Source organism: Glycine soja, chromosome 15 (assembly GCF_004193775.1).
Source record: "Glycine soja cultivar W05 chromosome 15, ASM419377v2, whole genome shotgun sequence".
Lineage (NCBI taxonomy): Eukaryota > Viridiplantae > Streptophyta > Magnoliopsida > Fabales > Fabaceae > Glycine > Glycine soja.
In genome coordinates, this window is record NC_041016.1 from 15,197,088 (window position 1) to 15,201,163 (window position 4,076).

Genomic DNA, 4,076 nt, shown 5'->3' on the forward strand with positions numbered 1-4,076 from the left:
TTTTATTTGATAATAGTGAAGTGAATGTGAAATTTTTACCCACATGAATTTGTTTATCTGAATTTTTATATGTTTTATTTATTTATATGTATGTCTGGGTATAGGGTTAAAAACAACATCATTTTAATTCGTGAAGTTAGACTTAGCTTGAAAACAACTACACTAGGCCTAATATTTACTACTAGAAAATATGGATTTAACGTCGGCCACTTAATATCATCTCTCATGAACACTGATGTTAACATAAACATAATAGTATTTTTTGTAAATAAAGTGTTATTATTAACATCAATTATAAAATAACAATTGTGAGTTTCCCTTATTTTCATAAAATTGATGTTGGTATTTTTCGCTTAGCATCAGGTTTTTTAAAGTGATGTCGTCAATGTTTTATTCTAATATCAATTTCACTTTGTCACGCCATTCCTTCCCCTAGCTCCCTCAAAAATTTTCATTCCCTCTCTCTGTTGCCCAAACCCTCAAACCAAACCCCTCTGTTACCACAACCTCTTCTCCCAAATCCTACAGTGGCTACCTCTTCTCCCACCCCAAACTTTTCCCTTCATTCTTGACATTGATTTTCCTCTAACCCCCAGACACGGTTCAAAATAAAAAGACAAGACAAGACGATCGGGACTAATGCCATTTCAAAATGCACAAAAGAGAGAGAAAAAGAAAGTGTGCTTTTTGAAATTTTTGTATCAGAAATTGAATACAGTAGTAAAGATGAAACCCCCATTTGTTGAGTTCTAGAGAGAGAAAATCAGAAATCTAATTCATACCTTGCTCCTCTAGATCCTACTAGCCAAAGTTCTATTTTAGGGCTCAATTTCAATTGATCCCTAACTAGCAAGTGTGAGTTCCTTCGATTCGACGACAAATTCTCCGTTTAGGATCCATTGATTGATTCATCCATGGCAGCGATTGAGGACTTGTTAGAACTCTCTGATTTGATGCGCCAAGCCATGACACTCCTCCCCGACGAAGACGATGACGAATCCTCCAATTCCTAAAGACTTCCACTTTCCTCAAGATCGTTGCACTAAAAAATGTTGTAAGTCTCCACTTCTTCGTGTTTCTCTTCTTCTTCTTCTGCATCATCATTTTTCATCACTCACTTCAATTACAATTTTTGTAGGGTGCTAGTAAATTCGCAGTTCTCAACAGTTTGATTAGACATCCCGTTTTGGTAACTCCAAACTCATGCTTAAACCCTATTCTATTGTTATGAAAAGTGAAACTATGAGAGTGACTGTGGTAATTTAGGTGTTTTTATTTATGTGTACGAGGTCTTTTGGTCAAGATCTATTGTGATGCTATAGATATAAAAAAAAATTGTGGTTTTATAAGTCATAATTATGTACTTTACTCAACAAATAGTGAGCCATTTGTTTTTGGATTGCCATTTATACCTTAGTGATTTACTTATTTCCAAATTTCTATTGTGTTTATTGATGGTTTTTTCTCTAGTCTACAAGTTAAATTTTTGTGCAAGACGATGAAGCTAACTCTATCCATTTTTTGTCACTTGCAATTCTTTACGATTTATTTGGGTTAAGGTTACTTTACATTGCATGACATCATCAGATTCAAAATCATCACAGAAGAAGGAAATGGAAAAGGTATGTTTTTATTACTCTTTATAGGAAAATATTGATGATGGCCTTCACTAATGTTAAAAGAGAAATGCAAGAAACACACTATTAATTGATTGAAATTTGTTGAAAATCACAAAATTGTATTGGTCTCACTCCTTATTTATTGAAATCCACTCATGATTTTGTAGTTTTCAATAAATTTTAAACAATTAGAGTGTGTTGGAAGTAGTGTGTTAAAGCGTGCGTTTCTAGTACTCATGTTAAAATATGCCAAGAGCTAGTGTCTTCCTTCACATAGATGATAGATGCTAGTTCTTTTGCTTCTTTATTTTTCCAATTTTAGTTTCCTGGTTTCCCCATTACACCTCTCGGTCACTTGCCATGGCGAAAGAAGCTCATTTAAACATGTTGCAGCTGGCAGGGATTCTATACTCATATTAATTGGTTCAATTATTTTATATATTTTAATCTTCAGTTCAAATTTGGTACATGCTAAGAATTTATTAATCTTGTTAACTAGGTTGAAGAAAATTTGGATGGTGGACAAGGGAAAACTTCAGTTTAGCGTTTCTTTTCAAGATTTTGTACACCAATATTTTTTGAGGCAAGTACAACTTTTGCATCATTTATTTGACTGAGAAAATAACCACATTTGCACTACATGTAATATTATCTTTTCTTTTTCATGCAGTCTTTTATTTTAACATCTCTTGTTGAGTGGGTGATTGTAGCCAGATAACGACAATTGTAGTAAGAAAACTAATCTCTGTAGATCAATCAAAATTTTCCATCCAAGATTACTGATGAAATGTATTTTTTAGATGGATTCCTGATGGACACCTTTATCCAACTGTGCCCAATAGGTGCAACTACATTCATTGGCTTCAACATCTTTCATCAAATATTATTCCAAACATTGTTTCAAGTGATGGCAAGGTCAGGGGATTTAACATTGGAACTGGAGCCAATTGCATTTACCCGTTCTTGGTGTTTTTCTTCATGGATGGAGTTTTGTAGGATCAGGTATATTATTTATCAATAAAACTCTTTGATTGATTTTGATGTTATTCTCCTATAAAATTAGTGTTTTTCAAAGTCTTGCATAGATTATCATTATCGAGATAAAATTTTAATTTTGATTAGAAAACAATATAAAAAAATAATTAAGAACAGATTAGACTTGTTGGTCAAGAACCTATCCTATTTACAGCTAGTATTAAAAAAACATAGCATACAGGAAAGAAGGTGCAACAAATGAGGAGATAACAACAACAATAACACTTGCTAATGCCAAAAAGTTCATTGATAAGTTGCGTCAGGTATAACATTTGTTTACACAATTGAACCAAACTAAGTTTTACGTTTCTTTCTCTTTTTTTTTCTTGTATTTTTCTATTAGAAAGTTATTGATACTTAATCATGCTTGCTTTCCCTCATTTCAAAATATTACTCTAATTTTAATATATGCATAGGAGGGATGGATTTTCATTATGAGGGGCTTAGATTGCAACAGAGAATGTAAATGCCTTCACCAAGCCAGTGTATTTCAGCTTCATCTAAGAGCCATTAATCTTTCATATTGATCCTTGTACATTGAGACCACAAAGACTAGTGTTGATGGAGTTTTTGTTGTGGGAGATGTCTAGCATAAGAAGTATAGGAAAGCTATTATTGTTGTTGCATTTTTAATACTTGTTTCATAACCTTTATATTCAAATAAATTAGATTACTTTATTTGATTCTTGGTTTTGAAATAGGTGTTTTGAATTTGATGGCCATGTTTTCTTCATGTTCTCAATATATGTATTCCATTATGCATCATTTTGAATCATATTAGAATATTTTGAACATGTTATGTATCTTAATTCAACTTATGTGAACTTTTCCCATCTTGTATCTCTTTCTTACAAGCTTGATACTGGTTGTTATATTATGTGTATCAAATATAAAGTTGTTCCTTACTATGTTAGTTTGCAATTTGGACCTATTTAGTGAAGTTCTTATACTTTTGGAGTTAGAGTCCATATTTTTTTCTTATTTTGAAGTTAGAGTCCATATTTTTTTCTTATTTTGAAGTTAGAGTCTTGTGTCCGGTAGACCTGGAGGAGAAGGAAGAATACAAAAAAGAGCCAATTTTTTTTTTTTTACAAATGACTCTCTACATCAAATCTATTAAAAATTGATGTAAAAAGTGTACTTTAACATTGATTTTAATTAAAACCAATGTTGAAAATGTCCTTTGTGCATCGATTTTAAGCAGGATCGATGAAAACAAGTCAATTATTTTCTTTTGGGTCAATGCTTTTTACATCAATTGTTTCAAGAATTGATGTAAAATTTAATATTTAACATCGGTTTATAAACCGATGTTGAGAGTTTCCCACTTTCAACATCGCTCAATACAACATCAGTTCAAAACAAATGTTAAAAGCCTTATAGAATTGATGTTAAAATTGTATTTTGTAGTAGTGATTCATT

The 4,076-nt window shown here is 31.8% G+C and overlaps 2 long non-coding RNA genes across 3 annotated transcripts; both read left to right on the forward strand.

The window, feature by feature from the left end:
• Positions 1–379: 379 nt before the first annotated feature.
• Positions 380–2,202, forward strand: LOC114387032. The gene is made up of 3 exons (XR_003661216.1): positions 380–1,054; positions 1,139–1,189; positions 2,119–2,202. It is a non-coding gene; the product is annotated as an uncharacterized LOC114387032 (long non-coding RNA).
• Positions 2,203–2,285: 83 nt separating this feature from the next.
• LOC114387031 lies at positions 2,286–3,559 on the forward strand. Of its 2 annotated transcripts, XR_003661215.1 has the most exons (4): positions 2,286–2,348; positions 2,420–2,621; positions 2,836–2,917; positions 3,071–3,559. It is a non-coding gene; the product is annotated as an uncharacterized LOC114387031 (long non-coding RNA). The 2 variants fall into 2 exon arrangements; XR_003661214.1 differs by lacking the exon at positions 2,836–2,917.
• Positions 3,560–4,076: the final 517 nt, after the last annotated feature.